Source organism: Sphaerodactylus townsendi, linkage group LG03 (genome assembly GCF_021028975.2).
Source record: "Sphaerodactylus townsendi isolate TG3544 linkage group LG03, MPM_Stown_v2.3, whole genome shotgun sequence".
NCBI classification, from domain to species: Eukaryota; Metazoa; Chordata; class Lepidosauria; order Squamata; family Sphaerodactylidae; genus Sphaerodactylus; species Sphaerodactylus townsendi.
Genome location: NC_059427.1, coordinates 60,482,582 through 60,507,915, shown reverse-complemented (window position 1 = coordinate 60,507,915; position 25,334 = coordinate 60,482,582).

Genomic DNA, 25,334 nt, shown 5'->3' with positions numbered 1-25,334 from the left:
CCGCCATTCACTGTCCATCCTCTGTGGCCTTCTTGCTTCCATCCACTGAACAGCTGAGTGTCAACAGGCAGAAGCAAGAATCACCAGGAGATTGCCTGCCATTAGTGGGCATCTGAGAACCTAAACTAGATCCAGATAATGGGAACTTGTCATCTGGGAATACAGCTTAATCTCTGAGTCTGAATATCTTTAGAAGTTGCATCGTTGCTTGTGACTAGCCATTTTAAGCTAAGGGGCTTTCCATAAGTGAAGAAATGCCTACTGCAAATGAGAGAGAAGTATCATTGTCTACAATAGACTGTCAATTGTTATTAATACAATTGGAGTAATTTTAGTTTGGCTTATGAATAGTATGTGATATTCTCTCTTTTGGTGGCTTGTCTTGTATACCAGTCTGTCTGGCTTTGTCACTCCTTTTTCTCTGTTTCATTGGGTGGATACTGTAGCTTTTCAGATATCCTGATACAATGCTTACTTGTGAGGCCCATCAAAGGAAGTGGAACAAGTATAGGTGCTCTGCAGAGACTGCAGGTACAGTAAATACTAGACCGTGTGATGTGCTTTGGGTGATAGAAGGAAGAATGTTAGATGTATGGATTACCTAGGGCGATCTTTATGTGTTCATTGAATAATTCCTCCATGGTATCTGCAAAGTAAACTTGCTGGATGGCCTTGCTGAGGCTCAGATTTGTGTGTGGTAGTCCTGGTGCAATTTAATAAAAACAGTACATTCAGTTGTCTCAGCTTGTGAAAATTGAGGTATTCTGTTTTTAATTTTAAATATTTAAGTTAATATTTCATTTTTTGTATAAAGTTAGTCACTTTAAATACCTTGGTAGAAATAACAAAAGGAAGTCAGTCCTGACTCCCTATAACAGTGTGGTTATGTGTATACTCACAGCATGTAGTCTAGAGATCGACTTTTGGTACACCAAAAACTGATTTGGGCCAAATATTAGGGATGCTGCTAGCATCCATACAGTCACTTTTCTACAGAGGTTTCTCGTGTCAGCAAAGGCTAACTCAAAAAATATGCTCCAATTGAGAACAGAACTCATTATTCCAGAATGGGCTAGAATCTCAATAATTCTATTCCACAATCCAGTTACTGCTCTTGACTAACCCTGACGATCTGTCAGTGAGATGATGTAGTCCTGCCTAACCATTTACAGGAGGCTGGGAACAAAACTGCAAAATTCCAAAGTACCCTGCAGGTTTTCTGGAAAACTATCTTGCGTACATCGGTTTCCCTTTTCAGTGAAATGCCAACAGCAAGGAAAAGAATGAGTCCCAAGTTACAAATCAGTCAAAATGTCAGTGCTTGTTGCTACACAGATGCAATTCCCACTGCCAAGGGTAATCTAATGGATTCTTGGCAGTTAGGACATACAGCTATCATGTCTTAAATCATTGTAACTGCATATCCGAATCAAAATACAAAAGAAAGAAAAGAAAGCTTCACAGTGACAGATGCTTTCCCAGAAAAGTTCTCATGTCACACTTTTTTTCTGTATCTGTTCAGGTAAAATTATCCAAGCTAAACAGGGTTGGCCATGGTGTGGATGGGAGACCACCAAGGAATACCAGGGTCTCTATATAAAGAGGCAAGCTCTCTTCTTCTTTTTTCCTTTCCTTTTCTGTAATCTAGCCCAAAGAAATGTTACTGTATGACTGGTGTTTCCTCTTTTTCCCACGCTTAAGCAGCAGGATTATTATAATTTGAAACAGAAAACCTTACAGCATGGATGTTTTAAGGGATACTTTAACCTGCTTTCTGAAATAGTGCCTGTGATATCACATATTTTAATTGTATTAGAACTGGCTTTTAATTGTATTAGAACTGGCTTTTAATTGTATTAGAACAGATATATCACATATTTTAATTGTATTAGAACTGGCTTTCTGAACTATTCGCACATAAATGCTCATACTGTTACACACACACAATATTCCTTGCTACTAAAGCTGGTTGAGGTATATTGATGGCAGTCAAATTATGTAAATTAGCTTGTCTTGTTGGGTTTCGAACCTTTCACTCTTGCTTCCCTCATGAAAGTTTTACTGCAATTAGCTGTTGATGAGATAACATGAATGACTTCTGTGAATGTTCTGTTCTATGTCTTCTTTAAAGGCACATGAAACTGCCTTATGAATCAAAGCACCGGTCTATCAAGGTCAGCACTGCCTATTCACACTGGCAATGGCTCTCTGAGATAGGAGGCAGAGGTTTTTCACATCGCCTACTACCTGATCCTTTTCACTGCAGATGCCAGGGATCGAAACTTACACTTAGGTTTCTTTTTAAAAATGCTGACTGATTCTCTACCACTGAGCCATGACCACACCCTTTGTTGTCCTAGTGTGTATACTTTCCCCTTGCCTTGTAGACACTCTTCTCCACCCTCTATGACCTGAACCCTTGCCAGGAAGATGCCATGGACTTTCTATGGGTTACCTGAGCCAAGTGAGTTGTTTAGGTACCTGAGCCAAGTGAGTTGTTTCGATACAGTTGCCATAGCTCCTTCTTTAGGAATGGCAGTTTAGGACATTGATGAACAAATAGCACATGAATCAGCTGTACTTGAGCTGATCTCCAGTGTCATAATAAGACTTTTTGCAATTTCTTCATGCTTTTACAACTACTAGAGTGCATCATGTTCTCAGTCATTCTTAGGACCAGAAAGAGGCAGAAGAGAAGATTATACAACTGTCTGGTTTCAAAATGCTTTTGAAACTTGCTGGTATCTCTGAGGGTACACTGCTGATCTACTCTACTATTTTTATGTCCTCAATCACTGGAATGTAGTAACAAAAGAAAAGTGAAGGGGATTTAGGCAAGAGCATAGAAGTTGGGCTATTATGAGACATTCTTAAATGTCTGGATTGTTTCTTTTTTAATAGGGCTCTATATCTTTCTACTCTTCCTTACTGACATCCACTTCAGCATGGGAGGAGGCTTGTACGGCCCTCCAATATCTGCATAGTTGTACTCTAGTCAGTGGGAGGAACAGGCTCCTTTAGGTTCCCAATATCCAGATTAATGCTGATAAGTGGTAAACTATTCAGGTTATATGATTGGGAGGGGGAAATGAAGACTGAAAGATGCCAGGATGAATAGCAGCCTGGGATAATTAACCTCATCAGTCAGTAGAGAGACAGATATAGAGGAAGGCTCTAACAAAAACTATCAGAGTCTCGGTCCATCAGTGAGCATGAAAAGCTTATCTGATAGCACAAATCTCAGCTGTACCTGTAGTCAGTTTAGTTTTCTGACATACAGTTTGTATCCAAATGGAATTTACTTTATCTAATCATTTGTATGATGAGCTTGGAGAAAGAAAATGACATGGAATTTCTGGATAAGGGATATGCAACAGTATAGTACAGTCTGATCTTGTCAAATCCCAAAAGCTGAGCAGGGGTAGTACTTGCAAGGGGGACCACGAAGGAAGACTCTGCAGAGGAAGGCAATAACCAATTACCTCTCCTTAAGCACTTGTCTTAAAGCCTCTTACTGTAGTCACCATAAGTTGGCAAATCTCTCTAAAGATTCTTGAAACATATTTCTTCATTTAGTGCAGTTTCCAAATATTCTGTGGGAGCTCATTTCAAGGATTGTGGTAAAACTAAGGAGCAGTGGGTTAGCTAGCAATATTCTTTGGCTTCCTTGTACACAATCGGTCACCTAAACAAAATACTAGGCTGACAAAATCATTCACACTAGTCATGACTAGACTGATCACTGTTTCACCACAAAACAATAATGTTAAAACAAAAGTGTTAGCAAAAGAACTTTGTGCCTGTATCTTCGCCCCAGTGGGAAGAAGAGGGGGATGCAGAATTCAGCAAATTATAAATTCTCCAGTCTACTCTTAGTAGATCATTTGGCTCTAGAGTTGAAGATTTCAATAATTTCTCAGTGTAATGGTCTGTTGAGACAAAGGGCAGGGTACACTGAATACATGAAAGGGGGAAGGGAAAAAAAGTGTTTTTCCTGTAAGGAGACTCAAGGTGGCTTACAAACTCCTTTCCCTTCACCTTCCCACAGCAGATCCCTTGTGAGGTAAATGGGGCTAAGAGGGTTCTAAGAAAACTGTGACTAGCCCAATGTTACCCAATAGGCTTCATGTGCAGGAGCGGGGAAATAAATCCAGTTCATCAGATTAGCGTCCACCATTTTTAACTCTTCAACACGCTAGCAGTGGCTGGCCCCTTCCTGACCTCAGTGTAAAGTATGTATAGACCCAATAAGCATGTAGGTCCATGCAATTAGGAATGCTATCCAACTGCATAAACGAGCCTACATATAAACAGTTGTATGTGATGACGGCTGAGAAGGCAGCTTGCTTTGGTCTAATAAGTTGCATTATACCAACAGAAAAAGTCAAAAAGCCAAGAACATTTTCCATGTAATATCCTTTATAAAGACCAATCCAATGACAAATAACAGAATGCAAACTTTCAAATTCCCCAGAATTCTTCATAAACCGATGATACAAAATAAAAAAGAGGAGAAAAGCAGATTTCTTAGACCATGAGGATCTTAAGATGCTCTCATCTCGCCTGGGTCCAGTGGAATTTCTGGCAGGCTTCTCAAAACCAAGTTTCAGGTTGCTGAGGACCAGGGGTCATAATAGCAAGAGGCAATAAAACCACAAAAGTCCATAAGAACAGCTCCCCTTAAAGGGTCCACACTGCCTTTAATCCATGAAGACCTGTCTGTTTTCAAAAAGCTGCTTCTAGTTTACGTTGCTTTTTACTTTGCTGTATTTGAATGGTGGGTTTAGGGATAATATTTTATTTTTTGTATTGTCGAAGGCTTTCACGGCTGGAATCATTTGGCTGTTGTAAATCATTCGGGTTCTGTGGTCATGATCTGGTAGTTTTAGCTCCTAATGTCTTGCTAGCATCTATGACTGCCATCTTCAAAGGCATATTACAGTAAGATGTGTTTCTTTCCCTCATCTTTCCATGACATGCCTCTGAATATACCAGTTATAGATACAGGTGAAACGTCAGGAGCTAAAACTACCAGACTACAGCCATACAGCCCAGAAAACCCACAAGAACCAGTGTTGTTTTTATTATTTGTTTGTTGTTTGTTTAATAAGCTGTCTCAAGCAGGTTCCCTACAGAAGCAGCACTGAAATTTTTAACATAAATAAATACATTAAAATGTGGCTGATAATTTCTATAAATAACATTTTAAAATATACATCAGGAAGCTGCATGTGTTCAATAGCTCGATGGGGTGCTGTGAATAGGGTGTTAGTCTTGGCAGTTAAGATCAGGCTGTGACATGTTTTAGTAAGAGCTAAACCCTTGTCAGCCAACAGTGAAACTGGCAGAAGAGACAAATCTGTATTACATTGGAACCAGCAGGATCTGTGCCTATTAATGCTGTTGCCAAATTACCTCCCTGGTGGTTGTACAAAGAGACATAAATAGAAGAAATAGTTAGCAGTCAAATTAGGTTTATTGGTGGTAGCATTGTATTGGGTGGGTAATTTCTTGGCATCTTTTGAAAAAAAATCTTTCACAATAGCAGAAAGTGAATCATTTACTGTTTGAGCAAACAATGCCCATTTCAATGCGAGTGTCTTAAGAACAACATCAGAGGTCAAATAAAATAATGTAATTCCAGTTCTATGTGGCAATAAGCGAGGCTGTCAGAAGATTAAAATTAATGTCAGGCAAGAGACAAGAAAATGTCATGCTTACTGCATTCTATATTTTACCCTGGAGTTAAAGAAGATAGAAGAGAATAGGACACACAGAGTACTCAGTAGATATTCACTTCCTCCACCTCATCCATCTGATGTAGCTAAAACAAGCAGTTTATGATAAGATCTGATTTAGGGATTGCAATGGCATTTCTTGTGAGCATTTATTTGCTGCTTTTCCTTTAAAATGCTCATAGTGAGTAATAAAATACAGCTATAAGTTTAAGTTTGTTCAGTTATGTTCAGACCTTTTATCCTCCAGACACTAGTTAAGCATTTGCACAACTCACTCTAAATTTCTGGTGTAATGGGATTAATACGTTGGGAGATTACCATGAAGCATCAATTTAGAGCCAGAAGAACTAGACTACCACACCCAGCCTGCTGGTTTTCTGCCCTTCTTGGGTGGAAAAGATTTTGCTAGTATGGTGCATGCACTTGTGTAGGGGTGAGCCCGCGAACCCAGCAGAACCGCAGATAGAGCGCATGGAACGCCTGTGCCAGCTGCGGCCTTCTGGGCGCACATGCTCCCCCATCCCCCGTTCCCCCGTGAGTCACAGGTCATGAACTACCTGACTCACGGTCACCAGGTGTCCCAGACAAAGGGACAAAAGGGCTCTTGCCCCCAGGTGTGGATTAGACCCAGACGCGGACGCTTCCTCCTGCACGTAGCAGCCCCATGGGATCATGCATCACGTGATGATCTCCCGCTCTCCCGCTCTCCCGCTTTCCTGCCTATTCGCCTCCTTTACACGCCCCCAGAGAAACCCTAATAAAAGGTGCCAGGGACTAGCACACAGCAGAGTTGCCGGATCCAAGGACCGCACTTCCTGCTGCTGGCTCTCTCCACCGGATGATATCACCGCGTCTCGCCTCTTCCTTGCGACCCCCGCGGGCCGACTTCACACTTGTAACAGCTATACTAGGTTACTACAATGTGGTGGTGCCCTTGGAGACTGTCTAGAAGCTGTTGTTCAGGATGCTGCAGCCAGACCATTGAGTGGGTTGTAGAGACCATATCATTCCAGTCTTTTTCCATCTACACTGGCTTCCAGTTTGCTTCTGGGTTCAATTCAAGGTGGTGTTATTGACCTGTATGGCCTGGGACCTGCATACCTGACTGCCTTCTCCCATATAAACCCAGCCACTCACTCTGGTCATCTTTGGAGGCCCTGCATTGGTTGCCACTGCCATCTGAGGTTAGACTGGTGGTGACCCAAGAAAGGACTTCCTTGATTGTCGCACCAGAACTTTAGAACTTCTTCCCCAAGGAGATCAGTGGGTGAATACTTTTTTGTTTTATTGGCAAACCTCAAATAACAGTTATTGGCTATTCTTTGTTATGTGCTTTTACTGAATTATTGTACAATTTGAAATTTTAAAATATTTTATGTGCACTAGTTTGGAGAGCCTGATCAAGTGGAAAGGTGGCATAAAAATAGTTAAAATAAATAAATTTCCTTTTCATAAATGCTGCTGTGTATGAACCTGCTTAGAGAGCTGAGCTGGATGGTGACCACAGACAGGGCCTTTTAAATGGTAGCACCTCACCTGTGGAATGCCCTTTCACAATGCCAATAGAGGTCTGATTGATTGAATGCTTTCCTCCTTGAGGTGTGTCTTGTCTGGTATACACCAGGTCAAATATTTTTTTTATCTAGGCTTTTAACTAGAAGGTTGATCTTTTTCATTGATTTTATAATCTGTTTCTAATATGAGAATAATTTAATCTTTCAAATGTTGTATGCCCTTTGTTTTTATGTCTCTGGGTTGTATTTGCTAGTTATTGTAATTTTATTTTGTTTTGATTTTGTTTTGTGAACTGCCATGATCAGGTCTCTGAAGAGGTGGCATGTAAATATTTTAAATATTTTAAATAAATAAAAATAAAGTTCTACCAACTGTTGTATCTCCAATAGTCGTACCACATCATTGCCAAATTGGGCAAAGGTGATTTTGGGTGCATTTGGCTTCCAGATGGCGCTGCATAAGCCTGGCTCAGGGATATCTTAGTAGATGGTTCTACCATATTATCAATGTTGAACTCATGTACAACCAATCAAGAGATCTTCCTTTGCAAAACCCAGTTTGATACTCTTTTGCAATTTCCATTCATTTCAGCTGAATTGATGCAGGAAAATTTTCTATTTCAATGCCCTTTTTGTAACTTGATCCAAACATATATGCTTAAGAAGATATATAAGGGTCAACGAACTGAATAAAAACATGGTTCTTCAATCTGTGAGTTCAGTTCCAGAGTTCCACTGCTAGTCAAAACTGAGAAGTGCCCTTCATGACCATATTATATGGCTTAAATTTTCCTTGTTTGATATGAAAACAAGATATTTGACACCTCATAGGGAAATGTAAAAAAAAATTTAAAATTTCATTTTGTGAGTTTTACTTAGGCCCTTTCCACACGGGCCAAAAACAGCACCCTAGGGACAGCAAAAACGCCGTCCCTAGAGAGCTGTTCCAGCAGCACCACCCTCGCTCCCCCCCAGCGGCGCGAAGCCACTGTTTCCCAACCTTGCTCCCCGAGCAAGGTTTTCTGGAAACAGCGGCTTCCAACCGCTGCCGTGCAAACAGCAGCAGCTGGAAGGCGCCATGTCCACCCCACCATCCCTGCAAGCTTACCTCGTCTTCTGGCTTCCGACTCGTCGCAGAGGCCTGCGACTCTAGAGCCATTGCTCCAGCCTTTGGGGGCGTGTCCCCTGGCCTCTGCAATGAGCCAGAGGCCAGGGAATGAGGTAAGCTTTCAGGGACGGCGCAGCCTGTACAAAGGCTGTGCCGCCGCCTGCCGCCCTCCCGGGACCATCCATGCGAACTGTCCTGGGGGGTGCATCAGCGTCTTTTACATCGACACCCCACCGCACTGTTGGAGTGCGGAAAGGGCCTTATGTAATTTTGCTATGCCAATAAAGGTTTGACTGACTGACTGACTGACTGACTGACTGACTGACTGACTGACTGACTGACTGACTGACTGACTGATGTGACAACATATTTTCCTTTGAAATAATATGAACAATTATTTTAAAATATTATATGTGAAAAAGATGAAGTAAAAAAGAAAAAAATTGCATGTAATGATGACAGGAACATAACTAACATTTTGTCACTCGGAACACATTTTCAGTATTCTGCCCTCTTGATGATGAAATGTGAAAAGTGTAGATGGAGATATGGTTATATCTACCTCATCAGGCATTATTACAAGTTATTTTGGATGCTGAGGTGAAAGTAACGTGCACTCTGCCTATCTATTGTCTGGTGTTGAAGCCTCTGCTCTAATCCAAAAATTACTTCATGTTCCCAAGAAGGTTAAAGGCCACAAAGGCTAGAATATAATCTAGACTGGATGTTGCAATTGAAATCACCAGTGAATGGTAATGGTCAGCTTTCTGATAGAAGAAGCTAAAGTAGCTCTCATTGACAAGGCTGAAGTCTACGAAGACAGTTGAAGGGTTAGGAAATCAAACAGAAGGCAAGGCTTCACTGCACAAAAAGCAAACAAATCCAAAGTAAAAATAAGCAAGTAGGTAGGTGAGCAGGTGTCTGGAATCAGCAAAAAAGGAGTCAAAGAGCTTATACAGCAGTAGAGCCATCAGTTGCTCAGAGAGAGAGATAAATTATGAAAAGAGTTATATGCAGTGGCATAGCACCAAGGGGGCGTGACCTAACCCTAACCCTAACCCTAACAGTTTCCATGTATAAATACTAATCTTTTCTAAGATTAGCAAAGCTAATCTTTTCATCAGTATATGTATATTTTTATTCAGTTGAATGGTTCATTTTTTGTGGCTGAATTCAGGCATCTGGAAGTAGACAATGGGCATGATAAACAAGAGATGTTCTACCTCATGAATAGTTCTTCTAATACTGTCATTGTTTTTCAAAATAAATTTAGTCTCAAGCCTATCCATAAATAAATTGGCCAATTGAGGAGCAAATTTGTAACTCATCACAAGGTCAGCAATTTGCCAAAATTACAGATAAGTGCAACCTTTTTTTTCTTTTGCTCTGCATTCACGGTAACTATTATCAACATCAAAGAATACTCTATTCTTTGCATCAATTCAATGTGTTGGTGAAAAGTGGGTTGAAATGTGCTCAAAGTATTGAAGATGAGATTTGAAATGAGACCAGAAAGCATATCTATTAGAAATAACAGAGGCACAGATGTCAAAGAGTAAAAGTACCTTGTTTCTGTATTTGATTACAACAGCAAGAATTGTATTGGCCAGAAGCTAGAAAAAGCAGACAGTACCAAATATGGATGAGTGGACTGAGAAAATTTAGTCTATTGTCAAATTAGACAAACTGACTTGTATCTTAAGAGAAGATTCACTAGAAAAATTCCACAAAGGGTGGCTTTCATTTATTAAGTATATGAATACAGACATATAGTAATAGACTGAAGAAAAACTAGAATAAATGTTGGGAGTAGGAGTGAATAATGGGAAAGTACTGTATAGAAATAAGAAATGACAATCCTGAATTAGGTTAACAATTTATCTTTAATTATTATTATGTATATTGGAAATATATAGTTAACTATTAGAAAGATCAGCTGTATCTTACTATGACATAGTGGAGACATTATCCCACAGTGAATAATAAGAATATACATCCTTGAGGAAAAATAGAGGAAAGTTGATGACAACAACTTGTACAGATGTTGTATTTTTTTATTTTTTCCCATTTTTATTTCTTTGTTCTTTCTTAGTTCTTTTCATTTTTTGTGGAATAAGATACATATTTTAAGCAATTTTCATTTAATTATGTATATTGTAACTACTGAATATTTTCTTTTTTCTTAAAAAATGTGCTCAAAGTAGAAGTGATTTGTGTGTTGCCACAGTTCAGTACAGGTACTTTATAGTATGCAAGAAGAATCAACATAGGGTCTGCTAATATACAAAGATAGAATTTACAATAGTTTACCAGTAGTTGCAAGATCTGAATGAGTATCCATAGGTAGATTTTCTACTTCTTTTGTATTTTTCAGTGTTTGCTAATGTTAACATTATTTGTACACGGTATACATTTTATATGTGTGTGGGGGGTCTTTTTGCTGTTGTGTAACAGCTGACAGTAGCAGTGGCGTAGGAGGTTAAGAGCTTGTGTATCTAATCTGGAGGAACCGGGTTTGATTCCCAGCTCTGCCGCCTGAGCTGTGGAGGCTTATCTGGGGAATTCAGATTAGCCTGTACACTCCCACACATGCCAGCTGGATGACCTTGGGCTAGTCACAGCTTCTCAGAGCTCTCTCAGCCCCACCTACCTCACAGGGTGTTTGTTGTGAGGGGGGAATGGCAAGGAGATTGTAAGCCCCTTTGAGTCTCCTGCAGGAGAGAAAGGGGGGATATAAATCCAAACTCTTCTTCTTCTACTTCTTCTTCTTCTTCTTCTTCTTCTTCTGGGGACCCCATAGGGTTTTCAAGGCAAGAGATATTCAGAGGTGGTTTACCATTGCTTGCTTGGCATGGCAACGCTGGACTTTCTTGGTGATCTACCATATAAATACAAACCAGGATGAACCCTGCTTAGCTTGCAAGATCTGAAAAGATTGGGCTAGACGAGGCCATTTGGGTCAATATGTCTGTGTACTATGAAGTAATAAGAAGCAGAAAACATACTGGACAAGGCATTTACCAAAATAAAATAAATGGTGACTTCTACAAACAATCTGGCCTCTACAGTGTCTCACATGAAGATCTCTCGTAATTAACACATTTATTGCACTATTCAAAATGTCTTTAAAGTGGTCTTCTTTCTAGAGTGGCTTCGTTTGATCTTGTGTTTAAAACCTGAAGCCTATCAGTTCAATATTGACAGTCATCTTGATTGTTTGCTAAAATTAATGGGGTAAATAAATGACACATATTTTAATTACAACAAAATGCTCACATTGAGTAAACATTCAGTAATGTTTCATACATCTGGGAAAGGAAAAAAACAAAAGAGGAAAGTGTGCTCTGGCATGAACATTTTTAATCTGGCAATGCTTGTGTGCTCTTTTTTCACCCACCACAGACATTATTACCCCTGAAGAAAGTACCCCAGGGTATTTGAGTATACTTATGAGTTGCATGAGCTTCTCATCTGGACAAGGCCAGAGTTTAATTGCACATATGCATTTCAGAAAGCTTCTGAGTTATCCTAACATCTTTACCCTCCTACAGCTAACAATTCCCCAGTGATAGTACAACAATACAAATTGTGAATAGCTTCCCTGGGAGAGATGTTGCAGTATGTTCTGTTGGTAACAATGCACTTACTTTCTCAAACACACTCTGAGCAATCAACAGCAATAGTGTTTTCTCCAATTGCCAAGGCAATGTTCCTATGTTTTGAAACTTAATGTTGAAGCAACATTTCAGAATTCATTACAGAGCCAGGTCATTGTAAGTTGCAAAAATTTGGAATGCCACTGTGTTGCCAATTCAGCCATAAGTACATGAAATAATTAGCAAAACAGTTGAGAGTATCTGCTTCTGGCAGGAATGCTACATGCTCTTCTTAGTGACTTGCCACTGGAGAAGTCTCCAGGTCCAAGCCACAATGCACCGCTCCTGTTTAACTTCCTGTAATTTAAAAGAATTTGAATATGTTAAGCTAAAATGGGAGTAATTGTTTATCTTGCTTTTATAAAGAATGCTTGCAAAAATTCCTAGTACATATTCAGTTGGGATGAGATGTATCATGACTTTTCATGTTTCCTTTCTATCACTCTGCTAATAATGAATTACAGTCAGAGTGAGATGGTGTTGATTTTGGAAGACTACATAAGTATTATGATCTATCACTATATCCAGTGGTGGGATTCAGCAGGTTCGCACCACTTCGGCAGAACCGGTTGTTAAAATGGTGCTTGTAAACAACCAGTTGTTAAATTATTTGAATCCCACCACCGGAACAGGTTGTTAAATTATTTGAATCACACCACTGACTATATCTGATAGTAAACTGAGGCTGTCTGCAAGACAAAAGCTACACAGCAGAGTACACAATAAGCGACCAAGAAGTCTAAAAAGCATTTCTTCACCCATGGCTACTTCTGGCATCCATAACAGTATTGCTGCAGATAGCTCAGTTGATTACATTCTTGTTTGATTTATTGGCTGCCTTTCTCCAAGGGCTCAGCATAGTGTAACCCTGCCCTGCATACCCTGCCTTATGAATTATTGGATTTCATATTGTTTCTCATATCGTGTGCTGCAAAATGCCAGTTTCCATGTTTGTATGGGTGGATAGCAGAGTGTCCAAGCTGAGAGCAAGCCTAAGGCAAAACAATCTGTTTGCAAATCTATGAGTTACTCCAGGCAATACTATCTGGAAGTCTCATAACAAGGACATGCATCTTTGATTATCCCACCCTGCCAGAGTACTCCGTTAGCATAATGGAGTCTGCAGAACTCCTGAGCACCACACCTCATTAAGCTGTTTCTTTGGAAGCTCCTAATACTGTGCCTTTGAGAAAACATTTCCCAAACAATTGCTTCTTCCCTGCATTTCCCCCACCTCTCAGATACGATCTCCCTAACAACAAGACCCTTTCCTAAATCACTCAAGCCTCAGCTAAATTTGAAAACTTAAGGCAGAGACTTTAGGAAGTACCTCTACATAAAGCCTTTCAGAGCTAATGATATAATCTAGGACCAATTGGCCCTATTGTCCCGGGAAGTAGATCGATAGAGCTGCTAATTAGCTCAGCCCTGCAACCAGCACAGAGGCAAAAAATGAAACCTAATGCAAAGGGTCGCTTTTCCCGCCAAACTAGCGATCCACCCTATAAAAGTCCTGCTCACCTTAAGCTCACTGCTCATTTCTAACCTGAACCTTCCTTTGTTCAAGTTGGTGTGAGACACGATATATCGTCCTTCGCTTGGGTCCCTATGCTGGCATAGAGATCCTTGCCTTCTTCTGGAACTTCTCTGCAGCTCTTTGGTAACATATAAGTCCCCTGCTTCCCCAAATCCCATTCTATCATCCCACCTATCTTTTCCTCCCTGTTTATATACTTAGGAACTGTGTGTATGTGCCTTAACGTCTCACTGTGTGATTGTGTGCAACCAAAACTTATATAAACATATTTAAACTGCAATTTGGTCTCTTGTGAATTCTCTGTGGATATGTTTCAAGCCGTTTCTGGCATACATAATCTAAAAAGATCCCCTCCCAGCCTGCCTCTCACATTGCCAAGCCGAGTAATTCCCCATTGCTCTATAAAAATAAGTTCATTCACTGTTAAGCTGGGTAACAGTAGCTTATAGAATTTAATTAAAACATCCAATTAAGCCAAACCAATGCCAGTCACCCTGACATCTCTTAAGAATAAGGGATAAAAGAACAGAAACTATCCCCCTGCTAAAATGTTAACAATATCAAGAATGGAAAAAGGGAGAAGAAAGAGAGAAGGGTAAAGGATGGCAAACAAGATGGAAACTGTTGCTCTCCTCAACCATAAGCCTGGTGGAATAGCTCTGACTTACAGTTCCTGCGGAATTGTAGTAGATCTCACAGAGTTGTAGTAGATCTCATAAGGCAAACCTGTCTAAACATCATCTTGACTTTGTCGGGAAGTTCATATAGGACAGTATAATTGACAACAAAAACATAATAAAACAGTTATGACATCATAGGATAGATTGTCATGCAAAGATTGTCATGCCCTTATATAAAGCAGTGGTGCGACCGCACTTGGAGTACTGTGTCCAGTTCTGGTCACCGCATCTCAAAAAGGATATTGAGGAGATAGAAAAAGTGCAGAGAAGGGCAACAAGGATGATTGAGGGACTGGAGCACCTTCCCTATGAGGAGAGGCTGCAGCGTTTGGGACTCTTTAGTTTGGAGAGGAGGCGGCTGAGGGGGGATATGATTGAAGTCTACAAAATTATGCATGGGGTAGAAAATATTGACAGAGAGAAATTTTTCTCTCTTTCTCACAATACTAGAACCAGGGGGCATACATTGAAAATGCTGGGGGGAAGAATTAGGACTAATAAAAGGAAACACTTCTTCACGCAACGTGTGATTGGTGTTTGGAATATGCTGCCACAGGAGGTGGTGATGGCCACTAACCTGGATAGCTTTAAAGGGGGCTTGGACAGATTTATGGAGGAGAAGTCGATTTATGGCTACCAATTTTGATCCTCCTTGATCTGAGCTTGCAAATGCCTTAACAGACCAGGTGATCGGGAGCAACAGCCGCAGAAGGCCATTGCGTTCACACCCTACATGTGAGCTCCCAAAGGCACCTGGTGGGCCACTGCGAGTAGCAGAGAGCTGGACTAGATGGACTTTGGTCTGATCCAGCTGGCTTGTTCTTATGTTCTTATGTTCTTAGTGTTTGGTTGTTGTCTAACAACACCGGTACATGGGTCAGCCAGCTCCCTCACCACCTTTGCCTCTCCCCTTGGATTGCACTGTAAATGTACTAACTATATTTATGAATGTTACATTGCAATGATGATTTGGATTAACACCATGGATGTAAGAAATCTTTTGAATTTGTTTAGTGTATTCCAGCCACTACAGATCATGAACACTGACATCTACATGGGCTCTCTGCCATGCTTTGATTGCTTCAATTATTAGCCAGATATGTAAACAACTAAGATTAAGGTCAGTACAGGGAGGGAATGGCTGGATGGAGAAGCATTTGCTTTTTTAACAAATAAAAGGTTCCTGTCATGTCAGCCACAGAGTCCCTTCTTCTGTGTGTGATTTCTTATTAGTTTTTGTACAGGATTTATGAAAGAGGGTTGTGTGAAAATTCCCTACCTTATCAATTTGTTTTAGCTCGGTAATTACAGTAACTAGGCTAACAAATCATATTGTTTCCACAAAGATTGGTATTTAAAGTGTAAAGAGGCGGGGTCTTCCAAGAACATTCATATAAAGAACATTCGTATAAAGAAATTCATTATTTACTAAGAATTTTAAGCATATCATTTTCCAAGAGACTACGTGATCATGACATTTCCCCAGTGTACTTCAAAGACTGCCCATGTGCTAAAAAGAGGTTCTTGGAGTCATAACAATATTTACATTTCCAAAGCTGTTGCCCTCTTTGCCAATAGTTGTCATACCATATAAGTTAGCAACTTATAATGAAAAAGCAGTGAAGAGTGCTAAGTACAAGTAAGAAACCAAGCAAATGATACCAACAGCCTGCTTCCAGAAGGCCTTGTCTCTGCTGAAAAGTGTCACATTCTTGGTATTCTGGTGGAATTTGGATAAAAACGGATATTTTAAAGGGCCCTTTTACACTTTATAAAGAGGCAAAACCACTGAATATAGTATACTTAATAAGAAGCAACAGGCAGTCATGGCTCCCTGATCTGTGTCAGATTACAACTTAGGTGCACACTTAAAATACCTCAAGTGAGTACAATAAATGTCATTTGTTTTGGTCTTAAACAAGATCCTTTGTGAGCAATACTCATACATTTATGTTAGCTGCTGCCACTGCTCCTCCTCTTTGTCAACTTACACCTTGAGTGAGATCTCTCAGGGATCGTTTCCTCATTATTTCCACTCTGAGATCAACCTATGCTATGCCTGACCAACTGATGGAAGTGCACTTGTGCAGTGGACCTGCATACTACTGCTCAGCAGGTTAACAGTGTGGTCTCTTACAGCTTGTCTTTGTGATAGCGGAGCCAGAAGAGAGTCCCGCTTCTGGATTAGGTTTAAGCTAAAAATTTGAGTTTTTGTCTTATTTTCTGTATTAGCTAGATAGTAACCAAATGTATTAGGTAGGAAAATAGGATTTTGTAAGCTTCCTTGTATTTTGCGACTGTATGGAACCTCCTTGGCCCAAGGCAGAGAGCCATCTCCGCTCCACCTGAGCCATCCTATTCACGTGTAAAGGTTCCTGATACACACGGACAAAGGAGAGCTTGGGGGAAGCGCCTCGCCTTGCTTAATCCCCTCAGCAGCAAGATAAGGAGGCTCTCGTCATCATCTTCTGTTTCCTGACCCCGGACATCTGGAGAAGCCTTTGTGTTTCCCGCCAGTGGACACGTCATCGCCTCGCCCTACTCTGGCGCGAAATCCAAGAAGGGGATGCTTATCGAACTCTGATTGGTTCCTGCACGTTGCAAGTGAATGATTGGTTGTTTTGAATTCTGTTAATGAATGGTGGTGGGCTGTCTTTCATGCTCCCGGGCTCCCGACGGGAGAAAGTGTACTTAAGGTGTTGTAAGGCTGCTAGGCAGCAGGAGTTGTTGCGTGGAGCGGAGGTGCTGACACTTAGGTCAGCATCTCAATAAATAACTTTTATTTTATCCAAGCCTTGTCGGGTCTTGCTTGGGTTCCTGGGCGCTGCCTTTATGAGTTTATTACTCTGTGATAAGGAAAGTGCCATCTCCTGAGCAGCCAGCCGGTAACATTTGGACATGGCCAAGCGTGTTCCTGGAAACAAAACTGCTCAGAGCCCTGTGCCTTATTAAAAGAAAGAAGACCTTGTAGATCAACTCCAAGTGTCACCATTTTCTCCTACTTTTCTATTATGGTTTTAGGCACATCATGTTCCTTGGCAATAGGCTGAGGGAGCAGTAACTGAATGATATAGGAAAACTATTTAAATCAGTGCTATGAGGAAAAGCAGACTCCAATGAGTAAAGCCTTCCTTTTTACTGAATTGGGCATGGAGGAGTCTTCTCAGCTCAGCTCCGTTGGTTCAGGTTGTTTTCTGCTTGACTAGCAGTGGCTTTTCAGGGTTGAAGGGATAGAAGTCTTTCTCAGTCCTGTTAACTGTGATAGTAATAGAAAGCCTAAGATGGCACCTGGGACATGGACACTGACATGCAGTGATGGATTTACCTATAGTATTGGCAGGCTGAAGCCCAGGACCTCAAAATATAGGGGGATCCAGTCAAGGTGTATAATATTTTTTTACACTGTCATAGGTATATGCATTTTATTTAAGTATTTTTTTTTCAGTAGGAATGGTATTTAACAATAATTTCTTACGTCCTTTAGAGGAGGAATTGTGAAGTGTAGAATTTTAAACACCAGCCATCATCCCTGACTTTACTCAATTTTGTTTGAAACACTCTTCCATCTAGTCATGAGGGTGGGGGATTTGGAGGGACCTCACAAGTGGAATAACCTAGGGTTTCTCTTCATCTGAATCCAGAACTGCTGACACAGCATGTGCATAGCACAAAAGCATGTTTTGCCTTCTTTAAACTCTTCCAGTGGGATCCTATACAAAGGTTCTCCAGTCTAAGTCCATTGATTTCAATTGAGTTAGGAATAACTGCAGAGAATTTCAGTGTTTATCATTCTGGTTCTTCCCCCTTCAGGATTCTGTTTGGTACCCTATAACAGGGATATGTTGCAGGAAAACTTTTATGACAAAGCAGTAGTAAGGCTGCCAGCTACCTGGAGAAAATACAGGCTTAATGGGATATTGTTTATCAGGAGATACAGAAGGCCCTGCTCTGAACATTTTGCTTATCGGGGCCTTCTGCAAATGCCACCCTGCATATGGTCAAGATCAGCAACTGCCCATACAAACGCATCGTATGTTTTGGCCTCCACCAAGTGGAAATGCCTTCATTATGCCTGTAATGCTCCCAATCTCTTGGCAAGGTCACATGACAGTGCCAACCTGAACATGTTCTGGTATAATTTCATTTTCTGGAGCAATAGGCATCATATGCCATTACAGAATGTGCTCATGGATGATTTAACAGGAAATAGGCTGTAGCCAAACTGCCATGTAGTGTGCAGCTAATGCACCCATGCTGCAATAGTTCAGCCCCATTGTCCTCAATGCACAACTGGATAGTGTCCCTATTGCCCACAGGTGTCTTTCCTCAGAGACATACCAAGTCGTGTCTTCAGCACCAATGAGGATGCTGCTCACTCTGTAGCTATATTTTGCCTCTGAATTAAAAGAACTTGGCTACCAGTAATTCTGAGAATTAACAGAATTCTGAGACATAATTCTGAGAATTAACAGAACTTGGCTACCAGTACTTAAAAACACCAGAATCAAAGGCCCACTGTAACCAGGCTCCATAGACAGTGGACCCCGTCCAGACACAGGGTTTGCATTCATCAGGGCTCATTCAAGCACATGCAGAATAATATTGTACCTTTCAAACTGCTTTCAGTGCTCTTTTGAAGCAGTGTGCGAAATGGCAAAATCCAATTTGCAAACAGTTGTGAAAGGGATTTTGAAAACGCATTATTTTGCGTGTAAAAGTGAAGGGGCCTAAGATCTGTTAAGCGGTGGGAACAAATGTACCGTGAATCCCTCCCTGGAATAAAACACCCAACCTGCATTACAATGCAGTCAACTAAGCACTCCTTTGGTGTATAGTAAAAGTTCCCAATCTAAACATTCTACTGATTGGTTCCCCACCCTGGGACATGGACAATATATACCCCACTAAACATTCCCTTCTCACTGGAGACAGTGTATAACAGACTTCTCTCTGTGATACACCTCTGAAGATGCCAGCCACAGATGCAGGCAAAATGTTAGGAACAAGATCTATCAGACCACGGCCACACAGCCTGGAAAACTCACAACAACCAGTTCAATCTGGCCATGAAAGCCTTCGACAATACAGAGAAAGAACTATGTCTGGACTTGTCTCCCTCCAAACAAGCCTTGCACAATGCTTCTCTTACACTGTTCCTGACAGGATTAAGTGAACACAAAGACCTCACCCTGGAAAGAGTTCCCATCTCCAGTCCTGAACCATACACACCAGTGAAAACAATGGATGTGTTAATGGACTTTGCCTGCCCAGTGTTGTACTTATCCAATACTTCTTCCTCCGACTAATATTTTTAATGACCACCTCATTTACATTGTTATTGTTTTACAGTTGTGATTTCATCACCTAACTTTCCCTTTGGAGGCACTCCCAAGCTTGGACACATTAAGCTGATGCCTCAACCCATTAGATCAATGACCCAGCCATTGATGTCTGCCTCTTGTCTTTCTCTTTGTCCTAGAAGATAAAGGATCACTCTGCATAACCCTGAGGGTCCCTTTTTCCCTATAAGAAGGCCTCTCACCCAGTACAGTAGCCAGTGTTCAATATCTCTGGACACCTTTCTGTCACATTCCTCTACAATGTGTTGTTCTTCCAGAGCTAAGCATGGGTAATTCAGTTCTGTTCTTTGGGTCATTCTGCTCATTCTGCTCCAAGATCAGGTGACTATAACCCTTACTCCCCAATTTCCCATTACAACTGCTTATATCCTAGGACTTTGTGTGTGTTCTGCTGCATTATTTCTATTGTGTGCTTGTGTACTTTCACTATGCCTTAATAAAAATTGTTAAACTTTATTTGCTCTCCTGCAAGTTTCTTGCAAAAGCTGACTCCTGTATAAATAATAATTCAAGGTCTCGAGTTTTTCTGACCTTTTGCTAAACCAAGACTCTGATCTTGCTAATTCCCCACTCTAAAAGGGAGAGACTTCCCACCAGTTCGGGTAATAGTATATAAGTGAGACCTGAGATACTATAATGTGGTTACTTTGGCTAATGTCGCAAACTGAATCAGTGGTAGAAAAGAGGGAATAGAACTCACTGGGTATTTCTGCGTAAGCTCAATAAACAAGAATGGTAGAGAAGCAACAGTGCCGAGACAGGTAGGTGAAATATCTTATGCCCTCTGCCCCATGTGTTCTTCTGTCTGTAGATCTGCCTATAAATAGTAAACCAGTATAGTGTCAGACATGTGGTGTTCTTATGAAAGTGCATCTGATTCAGGGAAAGTTTAGAGACCTTGCATAATACTTAAAAGGTATTTCACTTGCTCGGATATTCAGAGAGCTCCAGCCATAACTCAGTGGAATCATTAATTCACAATATAGTTTTGGCTCAAGGGAATCAAGTACCAATTGCAAAAGCTGTTGCAATCTCACTGAGAACAGGCAGTGGGAGGTTTTATTAGCTGGTTGTCCCTATTCTGCCCATTAATATGCACTGTTGACAACAAGTTATCATGCAACAACCATGCTATCCATACATGTTGCCACTGCCAGCAGTGCTGTTTCACAAACATTACAGTTCGGTGGTTAGGTAACAGGGTATTTAAGGTTAGCCTACCTAACCAAACATTAACAGCAGGGAACTTTGCCTCCTCCTGGATAATTGGTTCCATTTCAACTCAGTCAATATCATATTATACCTACTTAGCTGCTGATGGCTAAGAGGGGTAACAAATAGCATCAGCAATCCATCAAGTTTTAGACTAAAATCAGAATCCTGCAGATTTTTCACAGCCTGTTAGTGATATTATGCATACACCATCTCTCTGAAGTCTGGAAAGGGATCATTCAATGAGTAACTTTGCGTAGTAATTCCAACTGCTCTTGACATTTGTTACTGTTCCCATTTCTGCTGCAATTGAAGTGTTTTACCATAGATATTTCTAATTCCATTTTAAAGTGCATTACAGAAGTGTTTATTAAATTATAGAGTGTTGTTCCAGTAACATACAATGCTATCATAGTCAGAGTTACATCCTTTTTTCCTTAGCCTGGCACTGACAGTCTTTCCAGCAAACAGGGAATCATAATTCTCTGACTTCTGTGAGTTTTCTGAGCTGTGCGGCAGTGCCACAAAGCAAAACACATTTAATTGTGACATGCCTCTGAAAATTCCAGCCATAGATGCAAGCAAAACATTAGGAGCAAAAACTTCCAGAGCAAAACTACCAGTTTTCATGGCCATACAGCCTAGAAAACTCACAACAGGCAGTTGATTCTGGCCATAATTATGTTTTTCCAGCAATATCTCCTCTGAGCGATATCTTCTTCAAGGCATATTAAGCCTGCTACTGAACTGTAGTAGGTGAGATTGGGCTTGCAGAGCAGGAAAGCCTTCTAGCAATCAACTACCATCAGGATCCATCCCTGCCTTGGTCTCCAAGTAAAACACCAAAAAATGCCACAGAAAGCCCCATGTTGTTTGTGTAGCACTAATGAAATCATGTGTAGTCAAACTCTTTTCTCTATTGCAATTAAATTTCACGGTGCTTTCCTGATATTACCTAATACTTCCTGTGAAAAATATCTAATATTACCCCATTTACAGGTACGCTTACAAGGCAGCATGAGGTTGCCCTTTGCATCAAAAGTGAAGGCAATCTTTATTGATGGCCTTTTTTCAAACAAAATTGATGGCTTTGTTGATGACTCCAGGTGAATTTTACTAGAAAAGCAAGTTATAGTGCCATCCCAAGCAGAGTTATACCCTTTTAAGTTCATTGAACACAATGGGCATAGAAGGGTTTAATTCTGCTTAGGATGGCATTGCTTGTTTTGTGATGTAGGTATTTTCAAAGTGTGGTTCTAATAGATTTTCCATTAACTCCAGACAACCTTTTGGTCACATGTCTCCATAACTTTTCAGAGGAGCTTTCCCTTCTTTTCATTTGCTCACTTTTTAAAGGCACTTGCTTTATAGGAACTGTTCTCTGACAGCTAAGGCAGCAATAGATTTAAAATGTCATACATTGTTGTTTACTGTTGTGTATCATGCCCCTGAAAAGGCATTTTGGTGTGCAGTCATCCATTTCTTTTTAAGCAAGGTAAACTTCAGGAGGCATAGAAATTCAGAAACACAGACACACAATTGAGCATTTGACTCAGAGCAATAAAAAGATGCATGAAGGAAACTGTCTTTTCCACACTGGTTAGCACCAGTGGCTTATGGTTGCTGTCTGAACTCAAAGTGAAGGTTCTAGGTTTCTTCTGCAACTTGTGTATGTTTGTTATGAAAGAGGTTATTAGATTTCCCTTTGCCTTGATCTTCTTGCCACAAAATAGCAGGGAATTGAGACATAAGTCTTAGGACTGTTATGAATCTGAAGACAAGCTTTTGAAAAGCTTAAGAAAATGTCCTTTGCTGTCACATAGCATATTCCAGTCTAGTTATAAGATCTGTCATTCCTTAAAGATCTGAAGAATGAATGGGGACAGGGTAGGAGTTCATACTGTAAACTGTAAAGAATCTCCAGAGGCCAAAAAAAAAGTTGTTTGAGCATCAGTGCAAAAGTGCTTTGCCTTGTTCATTTCACTTATCAGGCATATATTTTTATCCTGCATTTCAGCTAAATGTTGGTTCCATATAACCAAAATATAACAACAAATTTCAAGTTAAAAATATTCCTCAGGAAGGAATATTCATTGACTTACCTTTTGCCAGTATAACTACTGAGTGTAACACTGAGTGCTCAGTGTAACTACTGAGCTTTTAAGGAGGAAAATAGTAGAGGTTTGACTCTTTCCTGTCCTACAGTTATCTTGCTATGTAGCCATTATGAAGCTTTCACACTCTTGGAGACAATTTATGGGTACTCTAGTGCAGATTTTCATGGGATCATCCTGGAAAGAAGTCATGGTTTTCCCTAATTGTCTAAACAGCCGAGCATGTTGTAATTTGATGATGTCACTTTCTGTAGCTGAGGTCTGTGTTTCATTGATTCTCAGAAAATACTTGAGGAAGAAAATGGGACTGTACACATGCCTATAATCTTGTTGAGGCATGGCCAGCATTCTATAGCCAGTTTCATTTGTAAAACTTTATTTACTCTAATAGAGATATGAATACTAGTGCAAATCTCCTGCAGTGGCACGACATCTTATCAGATTCTGCTTCAATGATATGACTATGAATCAAATAGTTACTCACTTCCACAGCATTAATGGCTTTGTAGGAAACAAAGTGGCAGCATTCCATTTCAGCCACCTACACCCTTTGGCTACTTGCCTGCATTTTGAATCTGTTCAGGGAAAGCCTGTGAACAAAATTGTGCTTGCTATCAGTTTGAACAGGTGAGAAAACAGACTTGGGCCTTTTATTGCATGAAGACCCAGGTTTCCGTTGACACAGCTATGGGTAATGGAAAGGTCTTTATATTTCTCTAAAACTTCTTCATATTTTCCCCAAATCTTCTGGAATAACTTTGAGAGACATAACATTTCTTTAAAAAAAAAAATGGGGGGGGGTCAGAGGCGCCCGCGCTCCCTCCGGCCTGTCAATCTCCGCCCTTCCCCCAACTCAGAGGGAGGGAAGGGAGCAGGAGCCGCTCTTGGGTCTGTTGCCCTGGCAACAACCCTTCAGCAGCCCTTTGCGCTTTTGTGTGGGCTCCTTGCCAAAGCCTGGGTTGGGCTCAGAAGCCTGCCCACCCAGTAGATGAGGTCTCTGGTCTGATGCTCCGATGGGGCTTGGTGTGGCTCATTCCATCACCATTGCCCCGTATCGACAGCATTCTTGTCACTCTATGTAGTTGAAGGGCTTGATACACACCTTTGTGGTTCTACAAACAGTTCCCCTTATGATAGGTTGTGCAGAAGGAAGGAAGGAAGCTTACCTTTGACCTCCTCTCACTCCTGTTTGCTTAGTGTTGGGCCTGATGTGGGGGAATGTGCCCCCTCTGGCCATGAGGCACTAAATATTGGAGGGGATCTGCTGACCCAGTTTCTAATGCCACTTTGGAAGACATATTGAGACTCTGAAAAGAGTTTGTGGCAAATGATTAGTGTACTCAAGCAGCTGCATTCAGCTGAAGTAGACACTAGAATATTGATATTAATGTACAAATATTCCAGATGGCAGTGAGGTTTGAGTTCCAGAACAACCCATTCTTTTTTATCTCCCAATTTGGAATGTAAGAAAGGGACCAAGTGAACTAACAGGTGTGCCTCCTGCATGGCCAAAGGTGACGAGAGAGTGCTAGAATCCTGGGAACATTTCTGTGTAAAGAAAGAAAGGGCAGATGTATTGCACGCATGCTTGGTTGCCTATCAGAACTGGGATTAGTGGTGGGAATTTATTACTCGCTCAAATTGGGTCATTCCGGACTATGAATTTCTTAGTGAAAAATATGTTTATAATATGTTTGTAGGTCTTTGTTAACATGTATGTTCATGCAGCAGGATCCTTAATTCTAAATGTACCTTGATTAATAGCTCGAGAAGTTTGAATAACCAAGGTAAGATAGATGTTGTGAGAAGCCTCATTCTTTTTCTGCTTCTGTTTGTTGCTAGTGAACAAGTTGAGATCAAGATAGGGTACATCATCCCATAAACTCTCTATAGGTCCTCAGCCTCTGTCTTTGGAGAAAACCCCAGGCTTAATTTCTGGGCCTTTTGTGACTGGCAGAGAAGAGCTAATGTCAATTGCCAGGATGGAGGGGAGAAAAAAGTCAACAAAAATAGTGATAATGGCAGGCAACTGAAGACTGGACTATTCTAACACAGTGTAGAAGGAACTGCCTGTGAAGATGGTACAGGTCTTTCACATTACCTGCTTTATCCTTTCAACTGGAGAGTCCAGAGTTTGAACCTGAGACTTTCTGCATGACAAGCAGATGTTGTATCACTGAGCCACAGACCCATCCCTTAATTCCAGTTGTAAGTGGTGGTTATTTGTAAAGCCCTTTATGAACAAGGATCCGTGTATTTTCGGAACTGTCTCTCCCACTTTATCCCTGGGCAGCAGTTTGACTTATCAGACCCAGGCCTACTTAGAGTGTGACCATGCAAGCAGATTAGATTGGTTATCTGCCTGCACCAGAGCTTCTGTGGTAGAATAGCCTTCCTGACTTCCTCTATATCAAT